This window comes from Lepisosteus platostomus, chromosome 5 (assembly GCF_059453375.1).
Source record: "Lepisosteus platostomus isolate fLepPlt1 chromosome 5, fLepPlt1.hap1, whole genome shotgun sequence".
Taxonomy (NCBI): Eukaryota; Metazoa; Chordata; class Actinopteri; order Semionotiformes; family Lepisosteidae; genus Lepisosteus; species Lepisosteus platostomus.
In genome coordinates, this window is record NC_142615.1 from 56622680 (window position 1) to 56639891 (window position 17212).

At 38.3% G+C, this 17212-nt stretch overlaps 1 non-coding gene across 1 annotated transcript; it reads right to left on the bottom strand.

Moving 5' to 3' along the window:
- Positions 1 to 15026: 15026 nt before the first annotated feature.
- Positions 15027 to 15098, bottom strand: trnam-cau (transfer RNA methionine (anticodon CAU)). Its single transcript has one exon. It is a non-coding gene; the product is annotated as a tRNA-Met (tRNA).
- Positions 15099 to 17212: the final 2114 nt, after the last annotated feature.

The following is a 17212-nucleotide window of genomic DNA, read 5'->3' on the forward strand; positions in this document are numbered from 1 at the left end:
GGTAGCTTATTAGCACCAGGGAGAAAAAGAATATTGTTGGCTTTTAAATGAGAAACCATTTGCGTTTATACAAAATCACAATGCATTGTCCCAGACATTGGGACATCCTCTGTTTAAACACCTGTCGTTTTCCCGAATATTGGCTCCTGTGCTTCGGTCCATTTGAGAGAGAAGACACTGAAAAAGTCGTGTGAAAGTGGATTTTGCAACTGCGCCAGTGCTCTAGTGGTATCATACAGACACCCATACAAATCCATCACACGTTGGAAGCTCTGGAAGGCCACGTAAAATATTGCTCTGTCCGTTGGTGGACTAGGTATGCATGCTACATTTCAACGTAAAATGTAAAATGTAAAAAGATCAAATTTGATTCAAAATCGATTAATGTAAAAAACGATAAAACTCATGTTTTTTATCTAGTTTTATCTATATCTATATCTAGTTTTTCAAAGGTCTTTAAAAAAAATGTTTATCGCGATTGTGAAAGTTAGAGAAGGTGTACCAGCGCGTGCCTTTATATCGCCAGCTTCAGTCTCGCCTGTAGCTGCGAGAAGGTTAAAAGCGCGAATGTAATCTGTCTTCCGTCAAAATAATTGCTGGAGCAGCAGGACGTAGAGTACCATCCAGCAGCTGTAGATGGTGCTCGGGTAAGAGCTAATTCTGTTTTCAGCACAGGGAGCAAGAATGAGCTCAGTCCGGCTCCCAGCAGAATCCATTCTGGTTTGGTTGCTGTCAGACTGTGCATCTGAGGCTTTTTGGATCGCAACGTGAAAAAAAAGAACAAAAAACAATTGCTCACATCGTGTCACTTCCACCAGAGGAAGGGAAGATATCACTTTAAAAAAAATCAGAACTGAATATTTGGATCCGGTGCCTCATACTTATACATAATTATTAAAATAATAATTATTTAACTATCAGATTGTGTTTCTGCAACATTTCATGCACAGTATGCCGTATTCAACAATAAAACAACAGTCACAACGAGGCCTTTACACCCAGTCTGGGGTATTTTCCCCTTTTATATTTTTGCCACTTTATATCGAACCTGTTATACTCCCAGAAGTGCGCAGTAGCTTCTACTTAATACAAATATACAATTCACCACTGGTATAAACAGATGTGTGCCGTGTTTGCCTTTGTAAGCATTTGTTTCAAAAATAAGTTCACAATATGTTAAAAACACAAAAAGCACAAACTTAATAATACAACGATACAAAATCAAAACCAAATCATAAAGCCAATTAAGTACCTATCCTTTGAAAATAGAGAATACCTTTATATCTAAAATAAAAATGTGACATTTGTATCTACTTTTGAATTACTGTGCAAAGCAGACAGAGTAGTCCCTGAATTAAAAGATCAGATCTTGGCCAAAACAAGACAATCAGACGTGAGCTGAATTCGGAACAAGAGCCTCTGCTTCGTCGTTTATTGAGCTTTTGATCAAAGTCTGAGTGAAAAAAAGATCGGCTATTTTAACTGTTTGAATGAAATACACAAAGGGCACCTTCCTTCGAGTCGGAGTCAAACCAGCGACCTAAGGATTCCCTCTTGTTTCCCCTACAGTCCTCTGCTCTACTGTACCAAATGAGCTATCAACAGAGCTGCTCTCTGGCTCATACTGCCCAATGTAGTGAAATGTTCCGGATGATTTAAATCCCAGATCGACATAGTTTCCAACTCGTTTCCTTAGTCTTGTTTACCTTGAATTTAAGCCACAAACCAGGATTCTACTGTATAAACTTCCAGAGATATTACAAAATGTTTGATGGAGCATCAATCATTCCAGGCGGAAATTGACTCCTTTCTTTCTCGAGGGATCATATTAAACATTTAATTTGGATCGAGAAGAGGATCACCATGAGACACTAAACAAACAGTTTCATTCTGTCTTTATTAGAATCTGTATCACAGCTAATGCATGTAAAGCCCTTAGTATGAGAGAGTGAGAGTTCAGTTATGCAAGGGAGTGTGAGAAAAGAGAACTGAAATTTAGTAAATTAATATTTAAATAGAGTGTAAATCTTCAAAGTGTCACTGCAAAATTATTACAGGGGTCTACCAGCTGCCGGACATACTTGTTTTGGGACTATTTCCAATAAGTACTGCATTAGTAGTTGTGTGTCCTTACTGGTATCTTTTAAACATTCGGTTATATACAAACGGGACAGAGACACAGTAATAATCCGATTTTAACGTGTCCTGCAATTTAACTTACTGTACAGTTAAATTGAAATGTTCTGATTCAGAGCCCCTGCAGTTCATGCTAATTAGAACCACAGCAATACTCCTGAGTCCTGAGCACCACACTGAGCAAAGGTTCAGCTGAACTGACTTTGTTCAGCACAACTTGTTGTTGCAGTTGAGCTCAGAGCTGGAGATGATCTCCATATTCTACCACACTAACTAGTCCTAAACGTAGTACACAGTACACACTTTTTTAAAACAATTTAAAATATTACACAAAGGCTGTAAAGCACACTCTAAATCGATCCGAATATTTGATTTCCGAGATCCGTTTAGGCAACATTAGGCAACATGGCGCTTCTCCAGCAAAGCATTTCTCAGTTTTGTGAACTACTGGTGCTTTTAACACACCAACTTACGTACCTCGTCAGGATGGCTGAGTGGTCTTAGGCGCCAGACTCCAGGACTCCTGTCTTTCCATTGCTTGGGTGTTCTGGTCTCTAAATAGAAGCATGGGTTCAAATCCCACTCCTGATAGCTTTTCCCTCTCTTGCATTTTTCCTGTCTTCTTGTGCTCGCTGACAACGACAGAAAGAAGAAAACGGAGAAACCGGCTTGCGGGCACATGATGGGCAGGGAAATGCTTCGTGAACACTTCAATGTGATTAGCAAAAGGTCAAATAGGCTTCGATTTCTCCCTTAAGAAATGTTTGGGGTGCCTGTAATCGAGTAAAGATTTACGGTCAAGGTATGCATTCAAAGGTGAAAGACTGAAATATAAATCCAGAAGAAGATGTATTAAAACATATTGTTTTCATTGCGGTTTCCCCTGTATTTCATTAAATGTGGCATTGTGAAATCAGCCTGTAGCCCTACGGAATGCAGCCACTCTCCCAGTGACAGCGGCAGGAGCCGAGAGGATATCAGAACTCGAACAGAGAGTTTAAAAAATATGGGCAACTAGAACATAGATCATTTTTATTAAACTTTCCTATTTGCTCGGCCTTACTGAAGTATTTTAGCTGCATTTTAGCTTCTACAGTATTTATATACTTTACAGTAGATAGTGTTTAGTAAGAGAAGAGAGTTACAAGCGCTAAACCCCCACAATAACCAAACCTTAACTAAAGCAGAAAGATCAGTTTCTGCTGGAGACAGCTATTTTCTGAACTGTAAATCTCCAAAACGGGCTGGAGACGCTGTGTTTCCAGGTTCAGAGGTTATATAAGAAAAGACTCAGAGAGCTGCAGGCGCGGCTCATTGCTCTGCGCTCCCCGTGCGGAATGCGCGTGTCCTCCCTCCTTCATTACCTTCATACACTCTTCTCAAACCACAGCAAACTCCTGGATTATTTCGGTGAACAGATACTGGGTCTTTCTTTCCGAGATCATAGGCAGAAACAATAAACACAGTGAAAACAGGAAGGCATTCTGATCGTATAGGGAAATGCGCAAAAATACATTTCCTAAAATCCAATACAATCTAGTTACATTCTGATGTATCTGAATAGTTTTGGCACAGTTGTTACAGCAAAGAGACAAATAAACTTTTTTTTAATTTCATTTGAGCTGTAGTTTTGAAAATGTTTTTTCAATTCTCTAAATAATACAAACACAAACACCCGATGTAAGCGTCTGACCATTGATATTCTTGAATTATAAGCCCGTACACACGCTGGCAGGCAGTTCAGCGAATATGATGCCCCTGCAGGGGCCGAATATTAGACAGACGTACAGTATACATACAGTCATCGTGTGGAGTTTATTCCTCCTCTACCGCAGTCTTTGCCTCCTGCCACATTTGCGCTTAATTGTCGATTTTCTGTATAGAACACCGAATATCTTGAGGAAGCCTGTCAAGCGAAGACTGATGGATTATTGAGGTGCAAACACTGGTTCAAAATCAACACCCTCTGCTATTGCCGTTGTTTCTTTGATAGTTTCTTCAAATTCCTCATCTGACCTTCAATATCGAGGGATATTGGGCATAATACCATACAAATTGTAACTTTCTTTTGATTGCCAGTTTTATTAAAATGCCATCCCCTTTTACAGTTATTTTAGATGTTTGGCAAGACGTAATATCCCCCCTCTCACCCTCAGCTAAAATATTTTAAAAGTACAACAGCATTACATTATATCGAAAAGCACTTCAGTTAACATTTATATTCAAATTAAGGTAAATATACGAAAATATTAAAATAGACCTCCGGTGATCTGTTGTTTTTGCTTGTCAAGTTCTCGAACAATTTTGCATTGTTTTTTAAATTACTTTAGCTGAAGATGCAACGGGAGTAGAAGTGAATTCTCCCGCCACCCATTGGAACATAAATGTCCATGGGTGAATACTATCTGCTTGGAAGTTGCCGATGTCGGTAATTATTGGAAATTCCCGGTAATGTTGACTCTTTTCTCAATTGTTTACTACTGCGAATATCAAAATAGTTAAGGTTTTGAGGAAAAATATTTTTTTTGCGTTGATGATGTTTACTACAGGAGGAAGTGCGTCCCTGGGTGGGTTCAAAACACCCACCTTTGGGTTAATAGCCGAACACGCAAACCAATTGCACCAAAGAAATGCTTGCACCTTGCTTTTTTTCATTAACATGCTTTTGGTGAACAAAAAATTCACTTGCATTTCATCTTTCGTAAGCTATATGGTTAAAAAAAAGCAAGATGGGTTCCGCAAAGGAAATAAATACACGCATTAAACCAAATCAAGACCTCTGTGAGTGTCCCAAATTACATGTTCTGTAAAACAAGACAGGAAGAAAGGTACCACTGGAATTCGGATCAAGTATCTCCTCTTTATTAAACAGGTGTTTTAATCAACTTTGTCATGGCGCCGGCAGAGCGCTCTTCTTTTAAAGCAGCTTGGAGACACCGCCATGAGACATCTGCATTCGGTGTGCGTTGAGCCTACTCACCGAGCAAGTTGCCTCCTTTAATGCACTAGCAGCCCCGATACTAAGAGACAGGATGAGAAATGGCTTTTATCTGGCACTTTACATGTCCAAGGAGATCAATGTGCTTTCCGTGTACAACAGGGTGTCCTCTACACCCGCCACCGAAGCGTAGCACAGGCTTGGTGGCTTGACGTCTCCCAAGGAAAATAGTGAAATTACAGGTGGAAGAGGAAAATGACCCTCAAGAATGCAGAAAGATGGTCATTTTAAGGGCACCAAATCATGTCTGAAGGGAGTGCAATTCTAGATGAGGTGGCTGAGTGGTTAAGGTGATTAACTTTTAATATGTTGTGCTCTGCACGTGTGGGTTTGAATCCCATCCTCGTCAGTGACAATATTTTTTTTTCTTTAACGTAAATACATATTTAAAGGGGGTGTAAGTCTTACATTTGTTCTGTCACATCTGGGTGTTAGCTTAATAGATTTACAGTATTATTTATTGTGTTTTGACTCTACACTTGTGTTTCTCAGGAGACAGCAGAAATATTGATGTTTACTTGAACTTGAACTTTATTGCCATATGTAACCAGTACATGTACTGGTACAATGGAATTCTTACTTACAGAAAGTCTCACGATTGTAAAACAAGTGTAAAAACACAGTGCAAACAGTGCTTAAAGATAATATACAGACAAACAGTAGATCATGTACAAGTAAACACGTAGACATGTATATCTACATTCCCGGTGATTGGCAAATATCAAAATGGCTTAGATACTCAACTATTTACTTGTAGTTTGACTCGTGTCAAAAGTTTAAAATCTCTGCAAACATCAGGATGGCTAAAGATGTGTAAAGAAACTCAATCACATTTAGAGAAGGTAATGTTTAGATCGGTTTAATTCAAAGTGTGTTTCTGGTTGCGTTTGATCTACCAACGTTGTGTTTAACTGAAGCACACCCTGACTGAGTGTGCCATACAAACTGACACATGGTGTATTTTTTCTACATTAACAGATTTTTGACTAAAGCAAAAAAAAATATTGTCATTTTCTTGCCAGCCGGCAGTAATTCTTCTGCACTGATAAGAAAGATTAGCATTTTATCTTTCACAATGTGTGGATTTTTTTAAAAACAAGTTGTGCTAAAAACTAAATGAACACCTCCATTAAACTTAATGCAGAAGCATGTTGTGTATAATGATAAATGGTACAAAAAGACAGGAATAAAGGCACCACTTGGATTTGATCCCAGGATGTCCTGTTTACTAGGCAAGAACTTTTAACAACTAAGCCACAGCAAAGCACTACCCTTTTTTAAGTGGTTGTGTTTTCGTTTCATTTTTCCCTCTTGTACTAGAGTAGTAATGTTTCTAGATGTGCATGAACAGCAGGAACACGTGGCCCACAAGCAGTGATGGTATTAGAGGTGCCTGCAGTATGTTGGTTTGTGAGAAGCGATAAAGTAACTTGCTGAGGAAGCAGGTGTGCCTGATTTAATAGAGGCCATCGAGCAGAAAAAGTAACAGAAGAACCAACATAAATTCAACAGCGATCTTCTGCAGCTGAAAACACAGGCGAGACTTCTACAGGAAACAACCTGGGCATGACTTCACTGCACACTGCTGTTGAGAACGATTGGTGCAGTTGTGCACTGGAGCTGTGCAAGTATTTCTCTCCACACTGACTGACACTGCAGAAACACAGGATTTTGGCTGTGGATCCATTTCCTTGTGGAAGAAAGAGACAGTAAAATAGCAAGGAAAATGCAAGAGAAGAAACTGAAAGAATTGTGCCCACTGCAAAGTAGGAAGGACAGAGGTGGCCGGATACTTAAAACAGCTCAGCGGATAATTTGTAACGACATTCTTTGGTGACAATCAGCAGATAGATTCAGGTTCTGTTGTGCAGTTTGAACGTTTGTTCTCCGAAATCTGGTTCGTTATATGAGATGAACTGATATTAAATATGAATAATCATTGATATAACAATTGATGTCTGGTGAAGGAAAATAACCTTTGTTCATGATTTGGGATGTGACTGGTTACATTTCAACAGTTACAACCCCCTTTGTAAAGGGTTTGCACTCTTATGCAATCAAGGGATTGAAAGATTTTTATTATTATTATTGTTGTTCCAAAAATGTTCTATTTGTTATTTCTGATGGAGCTGTGTGCAAAGATTTAACAAGCTCAACTCCCGCCAACGATTTGCCGTGAAGAAGCAAAACATTGAAGTTTCACAGACAGAAGCAGTACGCCAGCACAACCAACATTAAAACACTATGATTTGCACTGACTTGAAAGTGATCTCAGCAGACGTTGTTCCCTGCATAACGCTAAAGGTGGCAAAGCGCATGAGAGGACGCAGTAAAGCTTTTGTTTTCTGCCTTGATGTCAAGCTGACAAAGTATCTCTAAAAACTTAGCTTAGGTTCTCAAGAGACTGTCAAACAATTCCACTGATTGCTTTTCAAGTAATATTTCTTCTGCACTGATAACCAAGAATTGAATTGATTTTTTTTGCAAACTGTGTGAATTTCTTGAAAAACAAGTTTTCCAGAAAGGAACTAAACACATGCATTTAACAAAGTCAAGCCCTTTGTGGTTGCCCGAAATGGTGCGTTCTGTACCACAAGATAGGAAGAAAGACACTGCTGGGATTTGAACCTGGATTTGTTTGTTTGACAGACAGGCGCTTTAACCAACTAAGGCACAGTGACAGGACGGTCATTACCTTCTATAGCCACTTGGACACACCGCTCTGAGACATCTGCGTTCAGTAAGTGCTGAACCTGCTCTCAGAGCAAATTGCCTCTTTTACATAGCAGCCCTGACACTGAGAAACGAAGAGAACTGGCTTTTATCTGGTATTTTTCGTGTCCAATGCGTTTGACATCTCCCAAGGGCGACAGAGTTCTTTTGCAACACTATTTCTTCTTCTTTTTTCTTTCTGTGCGCTTTGATAAAAAAACGAGAAATCGTGCAAGGGAAAAATGTCCTTTTTTTCATAGAGAAAACGTGCACCAGGAAATGTGTTGAGAAGAAATGATTTAACATGATACGTGACCTAACTTACCGGAGCAAATGCTCACCCGTCAAGGTCTGCTTTACTACAAGAGTGAAAGATTTGATCATTTCTCGGCATTGTGGAAGAAAGCAGTCTATTTTGAATTCTAAATCAGTCAGAATTTCAGTGCGACACATAAACCCTTTGTCTGATTTAAAGAGATTATATTTTAAAACTCATAAAAATGTAGAAAACACCTGTTTCTCACTTTGAAATTTTAACTGGGCGGTGTATTACTAGTAGCAGCCCAGCACACTATGGCGCAATTCAGGTTATGTGATATACCAGAGGTTTAATAAATAACGAATCTGATTTCAAATCATAAGATTGTAGGTTCGACTTCTACCTGGCTCGTGTAAACTTTATTCAGGCTCCACAGTAATAGATGTCTATTATGTAATGAACTGCACCTGAAAGCAAACGTTGGGTCGGTTTCCTTTTTTTCCAACATGAAATAGCAAATCGTTACAAAAAGCACCAGCTAATGCCCAATAGCATTTTATTTTTAAATTACATTTACTTCAGGCTTCAGACACTTTTTAATAAAACAAAAGTGTCCTGAAACTCCCTAGCAGGTTTGCTTGTACCTGTATTAAAAGACGTTACCTGAAACTTCCAGGATTCCATTTCATTTTCTGATGTAGCTGTCTCAGAAGTCGGACGTGATGTTTAGCAGATGTGAACTGTGCCTTTTCTCTTTTGTTAGAGGGTAGTCGCTGTGTGAGCTCTATTTTGTTTAGATTATCTATGTGGTGTACACAGAGAGCTCAACTGCATGGTGTGAATTCTGTGTTCAGGACCAGCAGAACCTGAAAAGCTATTAGCTGACTTCAACGTGATTTGAACATGCAGCCTTTTGATTGGGAGTCAGACGTGCTACCGTTGCGCCACAAGGTAACAGCTGTCTATGGATTTGAATTCCCCAAAGGAGAAAAATCAGCTTCACAAAAAAAAGACTTTTTTTTTTTCCTCCTGTGAGTAGCGCCGCTCTTCTGAAGAGAGTCTCTTCTTCCCAGACCACATTTTATTTTTCCTGCGCAGCTCTTGTGCAGGTGTTGTTCTCGATAACAGATCCAGGAACACTGATTGTTTTCTATTTTTTTAATTAAGTACCCCATGGTGCAACTGTAACACGTCTGACTCTAAATCCCGAAGTTAATTTTCAAAGTCTATTGGAGTCAACTGATATTGATCAGGTTCTGATGCTGCTGAACCCACAGCTTTAATCATAAGGTCAAATTCCCCAAGCCTGCTGACCTTATATGTCAATCCCTTCTCATCAAAACTCGTATTTTCACAGGGTGCCCTTCAGAAATCGCAGTATAGAATGAAAAACTCCAGTATATGTTGTTGATTTTCCATTAAAAACAATTGAATCTCCGGAAATTTTACGGAGTGTATCACTTTCACTGAGACCGAGGAGTGTTAAGCTGTACATGAGTCTTTGTGGGTCAGTTGTTAACCCAAAGGGTGGTGTTTTGAGCCTTTCCAAGAACGCTATGAGCCTTTTAATGTACACACCCTTCTCACTTCATTTCTCAATGGCCAGTCTTGTACCGCAATCAAATACAGAGCCCGTTGGGAGCAGTAGGCTCGCAAATATAGCTCACTGTGTCTATAATGAAGAAGCAGAGGTTAGTTTCTCATCTGCATGTTGCAGAGCCTTACGCAACTCATACCAACAGCTGGGCTTTGAGCCCTGCACAGGCTATTAGTTGAAAGGCCATTGTAAATGACGTGTAACAGATTTATCCAGCTGGCTTCTATGTTTCACACTAAATTGCGATCTTGAAACCAAAATAATTAGAAATTTTGAACACAACCGTTGTTTGACACTGATGTCACTCCTTTTTATTTAACCCAGATTGTGAAGACAACTCTGCCCTATCAAAGGAAAATGTTACACAAAAGTTGGAAAGCACACTCTGAACCCATCTGTATATTTGATTCCCGCGATCCGTTCAAAGCTGCTTAGTGCTTCGCAAGCAAATCATTTCAGGGAAGAAACTCAGTTTAGTGAACTACTTGTGTATTTTCATTCATTGAATTTGATCTCAAAATTACAGTTTGGATTTATTGGAAAACTTCACAAGCATTATTAGGTTAGGAATGTAAAATTGTATTTTAATATCTTGGTATATTTACCTTCATTTTAATATAGATATAACCATGAATGTTGTTAAGCAAATTGTACTTTTGTCGTAATTTTTAAAACATTTTAGCTGAGGCCGCACGGCGACTATTATACCTTGTGATACATGCAAGACATCTGTAAAAAAATATGTAATTACAATAAAATTGGCAATTAACAGAAAACCACAATTTGTATAATATTATTCCTCGATATCGATGATCAATTGAAGGATTTGAAGAAACTATCAAAGAAACAGCAGCAATAGCAGATGATTTTGGTTTTGAACCCATCTTTACACCTCAATAATCCATTTGTCCTCGAAAAAAGAAAAGACAGGCATGTTTTGAGTCTCATAATTATCCTAGATTATTCTAGATCCAAAAGAAACGTATACATTTGATTGCTTCTGTAGTATTTTGGATTTTCTTACGAAGATCTCACGAAGTATTTCCAGGATCTATACTTAGTGTTCGGTAGCGATAACACTGCTATTGATTGAGTAAAAATCTATGATGTCTTTGACAGCTTTATCTGAAGCGTGAAGTCCTCGAACCCCGCTTATGAAGTGTTGGGATTCATACCAAGAAATACTTTTTGTTTTCCCACCCAAAATGCTGCTATTGCATTACACATTATATGAACATTATCAGTTTTGGTATCTTCTGGGCACGATTTTCCAAAATTGAAACTAATTACAAAATTATTCAAGATGTACCATGTCCAAAAGTTGTAAATCATGACTAATATTAATATCAACTGAAATTACAACAGAAAAAAAAGATTTAACCAAAATATTCATAAGGCTATGCAAGCTAAAAAGTAGAACAATTAATTTCATGTAATTTTTATTTTTTATTTTTTTAGAAATGGGCTCACACACCGGAAGACACTAACGTTTCTCTCCGTTAGAGTGTGTGAATAACAGTTATCCCAAAATATTTGTAATTGTGATTTTGTTAAAATGCAATATATCGTCTATCAGCAGTAAGAAATAATTAAGAAAGTAAGAAATTATTTTATTTAATAAACTGTAAGACGTTAAGAGAGTTTACAGTTTACATCCTTTGCTTTGTCTTTTAACTTAATTTAACTTTAAATATACCGCCACAGCATTTAGTTGTGTTAACTACCAAATTATTTGAACTAATTTAACGTCATATTCAGGAAATTCAGAAGAAAGTCTTCAGACTTGTCGTGGCTGTTGAAGAAGCCACCTGTTGAATCTCACCCGGGATTTCTTGAGAGAACATTCAGTGAGCGAATCCTCCCTCTGGACTCCGCACTGAGCTGAAAGCTGCACAAACTCCTCACTGCGTGTCCTGTACTGTTACAAGTGCTCTCTTGTAGATGTGGAGCACAGTGACAAGAACCACTTGAACTTTTTCCATGAAGGAAGGAAGTGAAGGAATATTCAAAAGATCATGAAAAGTATGGATCGTATAAAATATCCATGGTACAACTTGAGAAAAAACTGAAGGAAGGACTCAAACAACGACTTTTGATGATTACAAGAGATTCAAGAAACACAACCGTCCGCTCACGGGCTTGGATCCTGAACACTTAAGTTAAAAGACAAAACGAAGGATACGAACTGTAAACTTACTGCTGATAGACGATTAATTGCATTTTAACAAAATCACAATTACAAACATTTTGGGTTAAACTGTTATTCACATACTCTAACGGAGAGAAACGTTAGTGTCTTCAGGTGTGTGAGCCCATCAGTGGAGCCCAAGCCCACCTCCACAAACATTCACACACAAAGACAGATATACACCTACACACTCACATACATTTATACTCGCACACACTCACAGACACAACACACATTTATACAAACAATCAGACACTCACACACTCACAAACATGCACAGACACACACATACACTGTAGACACTATATACACACATAGACCCCGCATACACTCATACACTATAACTAACACTAATGCAGATACTGCTAATATTGCAACAGTAACACTATCACCAAAACATACACAATCATTGTTACTAACACTGACACAAACTACTACTAGACTAATAATACAGAGTGTTAATACTCTGACACGAACAGTATAATTATCACTAATATTAACATGAATACTAGCATTAATGCTAAAATCAGTAACACTATCATCATTAATACTCACATAGACACTACACACACTGACAGACATACCCACACATACACTTACAAATATAGAACTACACACTGATAGACACCAAACACTCACAGACACACACCATACACACACTATGACAGGCATGCATTCACAGAAACAAAGAGACACTACACATACTCACAGACACACTTGTAGACACCACACACTCAGAGACCCCACATGCTTACACACTAACAAACACCACACACTTACAGACACACATGCACAGACACCACATACACAGGTATCTACAGATACACGATAACTAACATTAACACAAATAACTCCTCATATTACAACAGTAACACTATCACTAAGACACACACTATCATTATCAATAACATTGACACAAACTACTTATAATAACAGTAAAGCTATCATTAAAACAAACACTACTACTACTGTTAATACTCTAACAGTAATACTGTTGTAAGGTATTATATTATATATAATTACATTATGGAATAGGATGGGGACAGGCCCTCAGAACTGGGCAAAAGAATTTTTGAACACTTTCGCTTACTTAACTTTACTTTACTTAACTTAACTTAAGTAAGTTACTTAACTTAGTAACTCTATAATTATAATTAATATTAACATGAATATGAACATTAAAACTAAAACTATCAGTATCGCTATCATCATTAATACTCACATAAACACTAGCATGAAAACTACCAGTTGTACTCTCTAATATTGACATGAATACACTTGTATTACACTTGTAATACAAACATTGTATTAGAATTTGTTGCTACCCATGACGTCACATCGCTCTTTGTGACGAAGGCGAGACACCTAGACACGCACAGTGACATGCCGCCTGTCGCCGTGGTTACCATACTTATGATTTATAAACACAGGAAAAAATGCATTTAAACTGATACTTACATACATTTATCAACTTGGAATATAATTTTCTAAGCTCTAGGATACAGTAACCTAAATAATAATATGAATAATCATTGTTTAATTTCAGATTGAACATTATTAACATTAAATGCACTATGGTAACTGATTGATACAGTCTTTATTGACTGTTTTCTAGATATTTAAAACAGGGTCAAGAACGGGAAAAGAATCAGTACTCACCAATCGGTGAAGTTAATCGTTTATTCTACGGTTCTTCAGTTGAATTAATTGGTTGTCGATAGATAAGTGATCAATAACTCTCCTCCGTGTGATCCGCGCGCCTCCCGCGGTTTTGCGCACTGATTCCGGGGCTCTGGCTGGTGTCTGTGACGTCACAGCGCTCTTTCTGACAGAGCAGAGCGCGTCTCCGCTGGAGAAGACTCCTGTCCGGAGCCCGGGGGGCTTTTCTTACAGATATAACATCTCCAAAACACACCGGGCTGTGAAGAGAAGCGATTCATAACAGTTGGAGAAGGAGAGCAACAAACCTAGGAATTAAATTCATTAAACAGAAAAAATATATAGTTTACTTCACAGATTAATGCGTTATAAAGCGTACCCGTGTGGAGTAGCAGAGAGTAGTAGAGAGTAGCAGTAGAGAACGAGCACGAGTCCCTGTAATAAGCGCTTTTAAGGGTTTTACACGAATCTTCGGAGTATAGAAGCCAGGAGGATCAGACTCCTGATTCTAGAGGTTAAAATGTGTATCCTGGTTTTATTTCCACCCAGCTCTCAGTTCCATAGGTGGTCTGATAATTTAAATTAACTGTTACAAGTTAAAAATGCCAGTGATTTTTTCTCCTTTTAACGAAAAGTGCAGAAAAACAACAGCAGTGCATTTCCGTCGGCTTGATTTTGCTTAATACAAGTATTCACTCCCTTTTCTGGAAATTACAGCCTGCGAAAGATGAAATCAAGTTCTTGGTTTTTCTTGGTCAGTGCAGAAGAAATACTGCCAACTGGCAGGAAAATGGCAGTATTTTATTTCCTTTTGCTACAAAGATGTGAAATGTGAAACGCAAAGGGAACGTGTCCCTGTGCAGCTGTTAAGCAAAGGGCTGGTGGTTGAAACCCACTCAGGGATATGCTTCAGATTGTTCTGATGTAAACAATCTCTGCTAGAAACTGACTTGAAGGGATTTCTTAGCAAACTCTCTTGACTTTTGCAGGAAATCTTCGTGGTTTACTCGTGTGGAACTACAACAAGTAAACAATTAAGTACCTAAGTCAATGTCCAAGAAAACTATTTTCACGTCTGGAATTTTATCTTCAACTGGCTGTCGGGAGAATTCATTTATACACCCGTTGTATCCTTAGCAAAAATATTTCAAAATTAGAACACAGATTTGTTGGATAACTTGACAATCGTTGACAATCATTATTAAATGAGCATTATACAAATGTGCGTTGATATTTTCTTATATGTGCCTTAACTGTAATATATACCGTATAAACATAATTGCTCCGATATTAATGTTCATTTGAAGGATTTGAGGAAACTATCAAGGATCTCAGAACAAGATACACTTGGGCATCTGCTATTGGTAAAGATTAAAGAATACCCTAAGTTTGAAGCTTGCACACACGAGAGAAAAAATAGTTTCAAAGCACTTCATTAAAGTGACAGTGCGCTTATCAATCGTGCGTAAACCGTGTATAGCAGAGGATGGTTTCGATCCATCGACCTCTGGGTTATGGGCCCAGCACGCTTCCGCTGCGCCACTCTGCTACATGAAGCTATTCAACACAACTACTTTTACACCTGAGATGAAAAGTTTCAACGGTAAACGCAGACGTCACTTTGAGCACTTGGTGTTTTGTAGTACGAATCTTCACACGCTGCTCTACATGGGTGCGTCTTCAAGATCGTTGAGAACCAAACCTTCTGCTTTCCGAGGCAACTGATTCTTTCGTCGTTAATTCTCAAATCTTCAATGAGAATCAGTGAAACGAAAACCAAACACATCTACACACTCGCGTCCTAACGTGAAAGAAAAATGATGGAAGCAATTGGGAAATAACAAGAGTAGTCTGAACAGGTTCAGCCTATCAACTGCTCTACAAAGTGATCGCTACCTCCACACCCAGTTTATAACGCTAAAAATAATGCAGGAAGCACAGTAAAGTTCTAAAACCAGCGGTTGAAAAGCGTCTAGATACATAAGATGACAAATTCTCATAAGTAAAATCTTTTGCTTTAAAATATTGTCATCCATATATTTTCGTTTTTCTCTTTTTTATATAACACGCTTTCGAGAAATAGACTGTGATGTAATGAAGGCTGCATTAGAAAATGTTTATCTAAATTAAAATCGGGTTTATGACTTTTGAGTTATTCAGCTTTCTAAGCGCTTGGGTCTCGATTCAGATATTGCAATGAAAGCAACAGGGGAGTAAGTTTTCCTTTTCTAAATCAAAGGTGATCTGTTCACAAAGAAGTATAAAAACTTCAGGGTTTACTTTTTGAAGACCGCAAATTGTCGAAACACTGTTGCTTCATAAGCTAATAAGTAACGTTTCTGAGCACGCATTGTATTACTAATGCTGTTATTAATTAAAAAAAAACTTAAATTCATATAATGGAACTTGGACGGCTCAAAGTAGTCTATTCCTTGTACAACTTTACTGGCCCGCTGAGTAGAGTTTAAAGCAACGGCAGCAGAAGTAGCAGTAATAGCAACAGCGTGGTTAGAGTGTCACAATACACTCTATGAAAGAATTGCGGCTTCAGATCGTTTTGTTCTGTTGAAGCTACCTACAGGCTCTGAACTGTTGACATTGGCTGTGATCTTTTTTCAGGTTTCATGAAATTCTTCACATATTTGAAATATTTCATTCGGGTTCGCCCAATACACGGTGCAAACCGTACCTGCAGCAGAATGCTGTGGCACATGAAGTCGTTTTGTTTATCGTTGTAAGGATTGCGGAGCGTACCACAAATCGAGCAAGCGAAAAGAAAATTAAACAGGAGTCACTTTTTGGATTGCTAATCCATTGTGCTCTGCTCGTCTAGGTTCAAATCCCGTTCTTGGCATGGTAAAGGCGTAAAACGAACATGGTATCACAGGCTGACAGCAGGAACACGTGGCCACAAGCTGCAGTACATTGGTTTGGGGGCAGCAATAACTTTCCTGTGGAGACAGGTGCGTCGGTATTAATACAGCTCTTTCGAGTGGAAAGAGTTACAAGAACTGACTTAAACTTACCAGTTATGTTCAATAGCTAAAAACACAAAACCAACCTCTTCAGTGGTTGAATCTAAATTACAGAAGCCAATGCTGCCATCAAGGAAAAAATAAAAAAAAATCCTGAGTTATGTAGTTTTAAGACTAAATATCTGACTTCAGTTTGAAGCGGTACAATGGATTCCAAGGCACATTGGTTCTTGATTCAGAGATATATATGAGTGTGCTACTGGTTAAAACTGTGTTTACATGAGCTACAAACGGTAACATTTTCATTGCGAGAAGAAAGTCAGTCCGTGCGCATTTCTCAGCGTGCACATTGTCAGGAACAACAAACCCACAGTGCCAGCAAACCTATCGATAGCCTGTAGGTACTGCCATTGCAAATGTAACAGGTTGTTCATACACACATATGATATCGTTGCTATCTCTCAATTAGGAGATAATTTGGTATTTCTTAATTAAGAGAACTCAGGATTTTTTTCCCTTAGTGGCAACAATGCACTTCCACAATAAATCATAGCCTCTGCTTTTAAAATAGCTACACCAGGCACTCGGACACAGATAAACCCAGAGATTTAAAATTCAGGAATATGATTGGTCAATTGTTTACAGTTGGGTTTTTTTACGTTTCGTATTTAGCGATTTGTGTATCAAT